Source organism: Pristis pectinata, chromosome 17 (genome assembly GCF_009764475.1).
Source record: "Pristis pectinata isolate sPriPec2 chromosome 17, sPriPec2.1.pri, whole genome shotgun sequence".
Lineage (NCBI taxonomy): Eukaryota > Metazoa > Chordata > Chondrichthyes > Rhinopristiformes > Pristidae > Pristis > Pristis pectinata.
The window spans coordinates 28,572,858-28,586,244 of record NC_067421.1 but is presented as its reverse complement, the minus strand read 5'-3'; positions in this window follow the sequence as shown (position 1 = coordinate 28,586,244).

The following is a 13,387-nucleotide window of genomic DNA, read 5'->3' as shown; positions in this document are numbered from 1 at the left end:
AAGGAAATATTATCCTTGATTGCCATTTGTATCCTCATTTATACACCATGCAAAAACAAACAATTTATAACAATAACAAACAAGATTAATTTGAAAAGGGAAATTCAACCAATCCATTTCTCGAAGGACCTTTCAAGCATGTATTTAACACAGCCTCCAAGAGACTAACATAAGCCCAGACCATGGTTGAAGGGAAGTAGCTGTTCTTGAACCTGGTGGTGTGGGACTTCAGGCTTCTGTAGCTCCTACCCAGTGGTAGCTGTGAGAAGATGGCATGGCCTGGATGGTGGGGATCTTTGATGATGTATGTTGCCTTCTTGAGGCGGTGCCTCCTGTAGATACTTCCGATGGTGGGGAGAGATGTGCCCGTGATGTATTGGGTTGAGTCCATTAGTCTCTGCAGCTTCTCACATTCGAATTGCCATACCTGACCATGATGCAACCCATCAGTGCAGATGCTTTCTTAGCCCTTCCTCTTAGCAATGTGCAAAATTGCCTTTTAACATCTCCTCATCTGGCTAATATGCTGCTTTGTTGTTTTCTGAAAAAAATAAGTCCTTCGCAAAGGCAATTCCTTCCCAGAATGCTATATCAACATCTGCCCTAGCTTGCCCAGAATCACCTCCGATTGTCTTCTTCTGATCTGTGCAACATGCATACCTGACTCAGTTTAACCTTCCCTGGTTCGTCCCTTACCCCAGTCCAAGTTCACCTCCATCCAACCTCCACAGTTCTATTTCCCTTTGCATTATGTGCAGTTACATTGTTTGAGAGTAGGTGAGAGAAAGAGATACAGAACCCCAAAAATCCAGCACCTTTGGGACTTAGGTGGTGCTGGGACTAGCAGAGTTTCCAGAATATTAGATGTCACTTCTATTAATACCCAAACACACTTTTATTTCCCTTTTTTTTTACAAATTCTGTGGCAATTAACGCAACACTATTATAGTGCCAGCGACCTGGGTTCAATTCCAGCCACTGTCTGTAAGGAGTTTGTATGTTCTTCCTGTGTCTGCGTGGGTTTCCTCAGGGTGCTCCGGTTTCCTCCCACATTCCAAAGACATATGGGTTAGGAAGTTGTGGCATGCTATGTTGGCGCCAGAAGCGTGGCGTGACTTGCGGGCTGCTCCCAGAACACTCTACACAAAAGATGCATTTCACTGTGTGTTTCGATGTACATGTGACTAGTAAAGAGATCTTACCTTAAATTACACATTAGTAAATTACATTTTTTAGCGAACCTGCTGAGCTTAAAGCAAATGGAAATTTCAGATTGACCCCTAGTATGTCTGATCCTAACTACAACTCCAGGGTCTTGACCCTCGCTCTGGACATACGCCAACTCATGGTCCCAATCCCCACTTATACTCTGGATATATGAGTGTGCCAGATGCTGAACCATTAGGATTTCCAAACAAGCTGATGCCGGATTATTGGAGTTTTACTGCACACATGCAGAGGAAGAAAGATACAAAACCGACAGAGATATGAAACTGATAGTGGGAGAGAGACAAACTGCAGTTTCTTTGTAAGATGGGTGAGAAACCCCAGAGACTTTCAATGGGATGCACCTCAAAAATGGTTGGGAATTATTGACGTTTGTTGTTGTGTGAATGAGCCTCAAGCAAAATAAAATGCTAAAAAAGAGGCAAAAGAGAGAAAAAGAAATATGCTTTATGCTGCTGGCTTTTATGATCTGAAATGCACCACCTGAAAGGTTGGTGGAAGAAGATTTAATAACAATTTTCAAGTGGCAGTACCAGGATTTATACAGATGTGGGAAGAAAGCAAAAGAGCGGCTCCAATTAATCTTTCAAAGAACCTGGATGTACTTGTTGACTGAATAGCTTTGCTCTGTGTTGTTTGATTCCATGAAACACAAACTGCAAGATCTCAGGGCTGATTGCAGCAGCACTTCAATCAGATACCAGCGAATAGCTTTGAACAATGAGATTGGTTTATTGCTATACAAGCTTTGCTGTCAGAATCTACTCCTGACATGCTCAGGTCAGCTTGCATTTCCTGCTGGATTATAAACCATTATTGCTTTTTATTTGCCTGATGGTAATAATCGCTATTCAGTTTTACACATCAAGGCTTTACAAAAATGAAATATTTTGCTTCAGGATTTTGTTTCATTATGGTTCAATGTATCCAGTGCTTGTCTCCTGTAAGGTTAATGCTGAGAAATTGGATTTTGCCCTCTTTTGATGTGCTAAACATGCACTGCTAAAAACACTTGTACCCTCTCTCATTTCCCTCAAAATAATGAAATTAGGCAAAAATATCTGAAAAACGGGACACTAATATTTAGCAATGAATGCATGTGCTAGAAGGGATCTTGGTGGTTTCTATCAGGACCCTGGCAGCTGCTGCATCATTGCTGTGGTGACACTGCATGGTTAAAGAACTCTTCCCATGGCAAGCATAGTACAATGGCAGAAAATACATGAATATAAGGGAAAATGCAAAGGAGGAAGGACATGGCACTCTGCACTGCCTCTAGGCACCCATCATGCAATGAACTGACACAAACAACCAAGTCTTCAAGTGGCCCCAAGTCACTGTGAGCTGGTCAACAGGCCAATGACTGCCGTGTGCAGTTCTTGTGATTGATATACAGGCTGCCTTCAGTGAAGGGAGCTCCAGGGAATTATCTAACAAAATATTGGCCATTGAAGAGTGTGGCTGGGAGATACAGTGTGCAGGGTATTTATCTGACAGTTCAGACTCTCAAACAGCCATCTAATCTCCAAGCCCTGAATCAATGTGCTCCTGCTTTGTGACCTGATAACGAAGGTGGTAGATTTTACCCAAATGCTCCAACTTCCACCAGTAATAGAGGAAATCTTCACTCTATGAGCAATGGCATCATTAGAACAGCAACTGATACCAAGCATCAACCACTCTCAGTTGAAACATGCAGAGAGGTGTTCAGGCTAATTTCCCAATGATGGCTAATTGACTGAGAAATATTGGGATGGTGTGTAACTTGGAAGGGAACTCATTGGTGGTTGTGTTCCTAACCACCTGCTTCATGGGTTTAGGAGGTGTCAAGGAATAGCCAAGACAAGTAGTTGGAGTGCATATGGCAGATGGTACACACTACAGTACACCAGTGGGGGAGGGAATGAATGTTGAGATTGCTGGCTGAGTGCCAATAAAGTGAACTGCTTTTTCCTGGATGGTATTAAGTTTCTTGGGAGTTATTGGAGCTACATTCAACCAAGCAAGTGGAGTGCATTCCACCTTACTTCTGATTTGTTGCCTTGTTGATAGTGGAAAGGCTTTGGTGTATTGGGAGGTGAGTCACTCACTACAGGATACCCAGCCTCTGATCTACACTTGTAGTCACAGTATTTGTGTGGCTGGTCCGGCTGAGTTTTTGTTCAATAGTTACTCCCAGAATGTTGATTGTGGGGAACAAATGCCATTGAATGTCAAAGGTAGGTGGTTGGATTCTTGATGGCAGTGGCATTACCCATCACTTTTATAGCACAAATGTTACCTATCACTTATCAGCCGATGCCTGAACATTTTCCAGCTCCTGCTACGTGTTGGTATGGATTGCTTCATTTGCAGAAGAGATCCAAATGGAATTAAATATCTTCCCACTTCTGACCGTCTGATGAAAGGAATGTCACTAAGAAAGAGCTGAAGATGGTTGGGCCCAAGAACCCCTGCAGAAATGTCTGGGGGCTGGGATGATTGAACTCCAACAAGCACAACAACTTTCTTTATGCAAGAGATGACCCCAACTACTGGAGTATATTTCCTTCGAGGACCATTCAGTTTGCTTTTACCTGGACTCTTTTATGCCATACTCAGTCAAATGCTGCCTTGGAGTCAAAGGCAATTACTCCAAATCACCCCTGGAATTCAGCTCCTATTGAAGCATACATATTGTTTCATTGAAGCACTTGTCTCTATGCTACAACTCTGGGATGCACTTAGACTGCTCACACTGTGACAAGTTTATTCATACATAACTGATGAACGAATCCCATTGAAGTTATTAAGCACACAGAATCAAATATTTGAGCTGAAATGCAAAATAGTGACTTCAATGGAGAAAGCATTAAAGAATGCTAAAGAACTTCATCCAGTGCAATGTACAAATAGGACTGTTGTTCATAGTCAGAGCATGGTAACGAAGAGGAGAGTTCCAAAGCAGACTCTGATGCATGTGTTGAGATTGGGGCAAACTGAAGTATAGAGATAAGGGAAGCCATCCAGCACAAACATATCAGTTGAATAAGACTATATATTTTAACTCTCAGAAGGAAGGGCAAATATCCTCAGCATGCAAGTCCAAAGGCAGTAGATCAAAGCAATTTTAGTTGTGTGCAGAGGGAATATTTTTGCTGCAGGAAGTCACAAATCTACACTGTATTGAAGATAGTGAGCACAATGGATAATTAGGGTTATGGAGCACCAATGTCACCAAGGCAAATCTTTGGCTAACTAGTCAGTGTGGCAGTTAGTGTATCAACATGGTAACAAATTGCTCAGCCATGGGTAAAATTACACAAATAAGTCAGTTCAGTCAAGTGCATTGACGAAGAGTACAGAGATCTTGAAAACGTATTCGGGTGAAGTAACAAAGAACTTACACCAGATGATATGCTTAACTGTCAGCAAATGGAGCAGAATATAATGATCAACTAATATTTATAAGTGATAGGGTTAATGGAGTTAGACAGAGCAAGGCAGAGTGAATATGAACAATATACCCAGTCCACATCCAACCATAAAGGGAAAGAGATGGGTTGCACAAATTATTCATGATCTCATTGAATGGCAAACCAATTCGAGGGGCTGAATCCAATCCCACAAGTTTCCAATCCCTATGATTCCCAAGATTTCATAAAGATGATATTGAATAACAAAGTCCTAACCAAATTAATATCTACATATGCAAGCCCAGTTTTTGTTTTTATTTCAGTATTTTAAGTCTCCAGCCCTTCCAGTACAAGTACCATGAAAGGGTTAGATTTTGGTGACATAGGGAGTGAGATGAATCGAGCATTAGACCAGCTGTAGTAATTTCAGGACAAATTCTTTAAGACCCCACAGAGCCAGGTAATGTGAGTTAGCTGCCAGTGAACGAATAGATTGATGATTTGATGTGTATCCATATTAACATTTACAGCTTTAATATGAGTATTGCAAGTTCTGGCTGAGTACCTGCCAGTCCTGTTACCACACTGGGATCACAGAAGTCTATTTCCTGCTCATCATTCACTGATCTACTAGTCTCTAAGCTAACACAGGAAAAGCTGTATAATACGCAGAGTTCTGGTTTAATTAACCAAGCCCAATCTAGTCCTCTTACATTTGTAAACAGCTTTGAACTTCAAGAAGCCAAAGTAGGTTGGACAACTGCCACTCCTTCTGCCATCTGGAGCCACATCAGCATGGCAAAGGCCAATCAAATTCTTCTTCAATCATGGGGAAATGACGTGAAGAATTGAAATCCATGTGACAGAGACTGAAGGTTATCAAAGCAAGATACACAACAATTAACAGCTTGGATTTTACGGTCAGCAAAGCATCAATGACACTTGCTGCTGACCTTGAAGAAAACTGCCTGCAAATATTCCACGAACTCTGTAGCATAGGCTTCCTGCTAAGCAACATCAATTCAATGGGGATTGCTGGCATCCAGCATATTGAATACTTCTCACCAAGAGCAAAACAGGAAATACAAAGCTTTCATTCTATCTAACGTTTTAAGCATGTTGCAGAGCAAGAAGTAATGATACCTAAAATTAAATAGAAGATAACACATCATAATTGCAGTGTGGTTACCAGCAACTAGCAGAATATCTTATACAGCCCCTTAGGACCACAGGGTCTCTTATGCAGCACTCAGTATGAAAGAACAAACAAAACTACCAAGCACTGAGTCATTGAGTCATAGAGTTATACAGCACGAAAACAGGCCTTTCAGCCCAACTCATCCATGCCAGCCAAGAGACTGTCTGAGCTAGTCCCATTTGCCTCTGTTTGGCCAATCTCCCTCTGAACCTTTCTTATTCATGTACCTTTCTAAGTGCCTTTTAAACATTGCAATTGTACCCACCTTTACAGCTTCCTCTGGCAGCTCATTCCTATTTCCATTTATGTGAAAAAGTTGCCTCTCAGATCCCTTTTAAATCTTTTAGGTAAGATAAGATATCTTTATTAGTCACATGTACACTGAAACACATCGAAACATGTACATCTTTTCCCTCTCACCTTAAATCTAAATCCTCTAGCTTTAGGCTCCCCTGTGACTGTGACCGTCAACCTTATCTTACGCCTTTCATGATTTTATATGTCTTGCATAAACTCCTCTATAAACACTTGTAGAATCATAACAGCCAGCTGAAACCCACCAGGACATTATCACTGGATAGTTGATGACTCCTCCTGTGGCAGTGGTATCGTTGTTAAGTGGTGGGAAGGAATGATTGATGTTTCTCTTCTTTATTAGTTCAGCTGTGCAAGGTTAGGATAGCCTGAAGAAGATAAGGTTAAATAACAGTTTTAAGATTATTCCAGTCAAATTCTTCCCACTTAATGTACATTCATCAGACATTAGATAGACATAAGCTTTGGCATCTGCACATGCACCTTGGATTCAATTTTGGTCTGTAAGATCCACCCTGTAACACCCAAGCAACAGGTGTTAGTGGTTAATATTGCACCACTGCCTTTACATAATGTTCAATGGCAACATAAGGAACATTGGTTCTGGGCTTGGAATCGATTCTTCCAATTCATGAAGGATTAAGTGTTAGGATGCATTTTGCTTTTCCAATCAATATTTAATTTCTTCTCACATTATATCTTCATCTATGTATGACTGAATGAAAACAGTTTTACAAGGATTTAAATCTACAAACTATCATTATGAGAGATGTCTGAGGACAGTAGAGAATGCAATAATGGATTGAGAGCAATTTGTACATTAGCCCTTACACTGACTCTATAACTAGATATGAGGTATTCTTATTGCTGGTGAACTTTATGGAAAATTGGAGTCCTTCAGTAGAACAACACCTGCAACATTTTAATGAACAAGATGAGATGGAATTACACAATGCTTTGATAATTAATTAATTACAACTTTGTTAAAATAAGATGGGGGCATTCTGAACCACAATAAGCAAAGAGAGTATAATCTCAGTAGGTTTAAGTACCTTTCTCTCTCTTTCTGGAATCCGATTCAACGTTATTTTCAGTTTGCAATAAATTGAAATATTTGCACCGGGACAGTTAATAAAAGTTATTTTCAGAACAAAGTCCTACAACCCTTCCTTTTTATTGATATGTCAACCCCAGCAAAACACCCCTTTCACTTGTAGCTCATGCTTCATTGACCCGACCCCTGGCATATTAGAATTCTGGCCCTATTATTTCAGGGCAGAGTTGAATCAGACACCACGATTAACTTGGACACTGCAATTCATTCTGAATAATACAAGTTACAGATAATAAAGATATCTGGTTATCCACAATTAAGTTCTACTCATCCCAGTGATCAGCCATGTGAGCTACATGCCCCCCCCCCCCCCCCCCCCCGCCACCTCACTCCCTTATACTGCAAGTTTTGGTCTGCTTCTCATCCAATCACATAATACACACCCTTGCATAGCAACTCATACTTTATGGTGTGGCTGAATTCTCAACCCCTTGACACCAAAGAGAAATAATAACATCATTACTTTTTGTCTACTCTGGTTTCCTTGCCATAACCAGTTCAATATACTCTGCGAACTCTTCCTTCCGCGCTCTCTGTTCTTTAAATAGGTAATGTGCCTGGAAATCCAGTGGCTCATCCACCATTCTTTGTGCTTTGTGTACCCTCTCAAATAAATCACACAGCTTGCTGTCTTTTGCTGCATGTCCATGTATAATCTCAATCGAGAGGGAATCACAATTGCTGTTTGATCTTCAGACTCTGGCACGGAGTATAAATTTAATAGCTTTATAGCTTTATTGTCCACCTCTTCAAACAATCTCCCTCTCCCTCCCTTTGCACACTCTCTCAGATACTGGAAAAGAGTCACAATTGAAGCTAACAAAATAATTATTTTGTTAAAAAAACATGTGCAATGTCAGGCAGTGTTCTTAGTGTGGCTTTCTTCCACTGAGAGAGACAGGCTCTGGCAAGTTCCACATTAAATAATGAAAATTAAAAGAAACTGTAGATGCTGGAAATCTAAAATAAAACAGAAAATGCTGGAAACATTCAGCAGGTCAGGCCGTGTCTGTGGAAAATGAAACAGGGTTAATATTCAGGTCAAAGACCCTTTGTATGAAATGGAAAAATGATTAAAACTGAGAAACTCCTTTGCTGAAGGTGGAGGTTCCTCTTATGTCATCCGCCTCTCAGACTGTTGGTTATGTCGCCATTCCTTATTAAGTGAAAATGAGCCCTTTCACAATAGAAACATCCAAGCCAAGCTCACTCTGTACCTCAACCTGACAAATGCAGTCCAACAGGAGCCACTGATTGAGAAAGAGAGTTGAAGTGATTATCCTCTCGCTTGCCCTGAGATGATGAGGCCTACTGCAATATCCACATCACCACTTTAGTCCATAAATTCTACAAATTTAATTAAGGGCAGATGCTAATAATATGCAATGGCTCTCCCGAACATATTCCCAGAGTTAAAAACAGAGTCTATAAGATTGCAAGACATAAGAAAGCATTCTGATTAATTGTATTCTAATCCAATTTATTTTAGTGTTTTGGTTAATGTAATAGTGCAAAAATATGCAATAATTTCATTATATAACAGCATGGGCCATGACAGGCATGTCTGGGCCTGCCATTGCTCCAAAGGTTGTCTGGAAGTAATTAGACGTGAGATTTAACTGGGATAAAACAAGATATCTTATTGTAAATTATCAATGTATACCAGAATCGGAGGATAACATAACAGAGGTTGAACCATCACAGAAACAGACAAAGCTGACCACTATATATGGTAATCCATCAGTCTCAGGATTAAACAGAAACAGTTTAACAATGTTCGCATGAGTTAAGTGAAGACTGAGGTTGATCAGAAAGGAGGAAAGGTTGTCACTAGTCTAAATGCTTTGTCACGGAGACATACTAGAAGGAAACAGACACTTCAACCCACTAAGTCTGCACTAACTGTCAAGCACCCATTCTCCTCATATTCCCATCAACTTCCCTCAGATACTACCACTCACCTGCACACTAGGAACAACTTACAGTGGTCAGTTAATCTACCAACCCACTTGTCTTATGGAGAAAACTGGAGCATCTGGAAAAACCCACGAGGTCACAGGAAGAACGTACAAACTCCACACACAGAGCACCAGAGGTCAGGATTGAACCCAGGTCACTGGAGGTGTGAGGCAGCAACTCTCCTAGCTGTGTTACTGTGCTATCCTTGTACCAGTTCTCATGCAGGCCGTATTTTTGCACAATTATATTAACCAAAACACTAAAATAAATACTTGGTCTGGATTGAGATTCACCACAAGTTGCTGACACTATCATGGTTAAAATGACATTTCATGTTAACTTCCTCCATGTTTTCAACAAGTTGCTGCACTTGCACATTAATTGTCCATCAAAATCACCTCACAAAAGAGAGCCTCGTCATCATTAACTCAAATACCCTTCTAATATTGTAATAATTGCTAATGGCTGCCATTCAACCATTCCTACCCAAAAAGTAAAATAACAATTAAAAGTACAGTGATATACAGTAGTAAATTACAGAACTAGTAATCCAGAGGTTTGGTCGAACATCCAGAGATATGAGTCAAATCCCATCATGGCAACTGTAGAATTTAAATTCAGTTAGTAATCTGGAATCTAAAAAAATAACAAGTCATTAGTAATGATAATTATAACCTACTAGATTATCACACATTACCAGCTCATACGTCCAACAATCTTATAGACCAAGAATGTCAAAATTGTATAATGATGTCTAATTAATAGGGCATGCTACAGTGTAGTATGGCCCAGAAGGTTTTATGTATGCCTATAATTTGCATTTAACACAGTTAACATTGTAAAACATCCCAAGACACTGCAATCAGACAAAAATTGTCATTGAACCAAAAGTGGCAGATATTGGAACAGGCAACTAAATGCTGTCAAACAGATAAGCTTTAATGGTTGACGGTAAGGAGGAGAGAGGTGAAAGCACTCAGGAAGGGAATTTCAGAGATCCGGGCCAAAGGAGTTGAAGGCGGGGCACCAATAGTGGGCAAACAAAGTGGAGATGCTTAAAAGGAGGGATGAGTTAGGAGAATGCAGGTGTCTTGGAGGACTGCAGGATTGAAGATTCTGGAGATAGGAAATGGACGTCAAAAGATTTGAGAATGAGAGTTTCAAAACTGAGGCATTGTTGGACTGGAAACCAATGCAGTCATTATGATGAGTGAATACTTCTTGGTTTGAAGTAAGGTATGAGCAGTAAGGTTTAAAATAATTACATATGGATTAACAATAGCATGGATGTTTCCAACAGCAAATGAGCAGAGATGTTATGGAGGTGGTTTATGCCACTGTATTTTAGGGCATATGACAAACGTAGGAATTTTGATCATATGAATCTGAATCAAGAAACATAACGGAATTCGTCTTGATGTCTGTTCAACTTGTCAAGTAAAAAACTGCAATACAGAGACCATTCCATTTTGATACAGCTGGTCATGTAGAAAATGCTATCCAGGAGTTTATAGATACTGACGTAGATATATATTGCAGTGGAAACTTGTCTGGTGTAAAGAACATGTCCCAAGAAGAGACTGTTTCCTTTTTTATCAGTGTTCACATCCACACTCCTGGGACAGGTTCCAGGGCATCATCGCTCCCACATACAGAGATTATAACAATCGGTTAATCTATAAACTTGAATTTCAAGTCAAAGGAAGTTGTTTCGTCTTGGAGTGAGCCAAGTCTCTGTATGTGTATGGCTTTATACATTTTGAACTTCTGATTTGTTGTGCTGTCACCAAATCATCTAAAAGTAAATGCTTACAACAGCTGCTCCTTTTTGATGACGTGGACCATATGTGAAGTGACGGAGACTGCGTTGGGATGTCACTGGAGGGTTTGGTGGTGGCTGCAGGCTGACAGCTGTAGAACAGGCTGCAATTAAGCTCCTTGGCAGTGTCTGGAGTCCATTTTTCATTTCATCCAATGATCCTGTTAAATGAAGCCACTGCCTCCAGAAACCTTTCTGTTCCAGAGAAAATTACACCAATTGATGGCACAACTGCATCACTTGTCAACCAATATCAGCTCAGAGCAATTACTCATTCTGGTCGGGCAGCTGGTTGTGTTTCTTTCTATCCTGTTACACATGGAAAGGACTGTCTGCGCACTGGGGCTCCACTGTGTCCTGCCACTCTTTGGGGTCTCAGCCATGAACTGGTGAGCTTGTTGGTGCACTGAGTCACTCCAGTTAATATCCTACCATTTATTGTCTATTCTTTTGCTTTATCCAGGGAATGATCATACTGACATTGATGCTATCCTGGGAATGGTCATACTGACATTGATGACACTAATATTATCCAGGGAATGGTCATAGTGACAGTGATATTATCATGGGAATGACACGCTGACACTGACGGCGATATTATTCTGGGAATGATGTGAGCACTGTCTCTGTCCTGACGATGACATTTTGGCTCTGCTGTTTGAAATGTATTGTTAATATTCTGAGATCAACAGCCTCCTGCACACAGTCTGTCAGGATTTGTGATGCTAGTCACCCAGCAGTTCAGAACCCTAATCTGTGAAATTTGGAGAGGGTGTCTGCTTCTCCTGGGTGCTTTATTCCATTATCCACCAACACTTTTGCAGAAATTCATTTGTGTTAATTGGGCCCCTTGCAAGGCAAATTTAAGAGAACCTTTGCTGGTTATATTACTGTTTGTACAATATGTAATTGACTGGTGTTACTATTTTAGAGCTGGGTGTCATGAACACCCCACATCCCATTCATCAATAACAACTCCTTGTTCATCGTCTTTTAACTTGTGATGAGACAAGAGTTATAAAAGTGCATGTACTGCAGTATGCTGTCATACCTTAGACCCTGTAAAGATCCTTTTTATAAATCACAAGGAAGTAACTATTCAGCCAAGTGCATCCAGCTGAATGTGCATGTGATCCAGTAAGGCCACTCAGCCTGCATTCAGAATAACTGGACAAAGGATGCAAATACAAGCCAATGAACACAAATTGGATACATCAATCGCACAACGGGTGACACATGCCTGGAATAACCTAGTGGGCAAGGAATTGAGGGGAAATATTGCTGTTCCCTCTGGCAAGGTGCCAGGCAGGTGTTCCTACCTGCTGTCCACCTGTACATCAAGGCTTATCCCCATGGAGCCCTTGGTTCCTTTACTTAAATCTGAGCTGGGAAACGGAATAGAAATCCAATCATCATTATGTCTGACAACCATCTCTAACACGGCCAAAATATCTGCAGAACTGAGAAACAAAGGTCTGCAGGTGCTGGAATCTAGATGAAAAATACTATGATCTTTTCTCTCTTTACCTTTGACCCATCTGTCAGTGGATCTGCTCTCCCCTCCTCCCCGCACCTACCTATCACTATCTCTTACCTGCATCTACCCATCACCAACTTGTGCCCACCTCGCCTCCCCTCTTTTGTCCACCTATCACTGCTCTGCATTTCCCTCCTATATATTGGGCTTCCCCTTCTCCTATCTTCAGTCCTGAGGAAAGGCCCTGACCCAAAATGTTAACCGCCTGCTTTTCTCCACGGATGCTGCCCGGCCTGCTGAGTTCCTCCAGTATCATAGTGTTTTTCATCTGCAGAACTGAGTCCAGTTCCCAGAAGGAGTGAGAAATTATACTGAGCAATCTGTTATTCTTGGTTTGTTCCTCCAAGACCTTCTAATCAAAGTGGACAGTCCATGAACTACTGCACATCAGACTCCACAATCCATGTTGACTGCATCTAATTGTTTTCTCCTCATTCTACTTAGTTCACTTTCATATTTCATGAAAACATAATCAGAAATGCTCAGACACATTTTATAGGAGGAATTACAGCATCAATAATAGAAAGGTATTTGTGCATCTTCATGGGGAGCAGGTGAAGGAAAAAAAATCAGATTTTAAATTAAACCGAGATAAACATTTGAAGCAGAGTTGCACACAGTGCGTATGAGAGTGGGATTAGTTTTGGATCACCCTAGCAACGTACTGAGACAATGAACAAATGGCACCTCCTGTGCTGTGATATGTCACATTTGCACAGAAACAGGAGGAGGTTATTATTTCTAGAAAACATTTTTTTAAAATTTCATACAGGTTTCTTCCTCTGTTTCTGACCCCTTAGTGAACATTTCCTTATCTCTAATT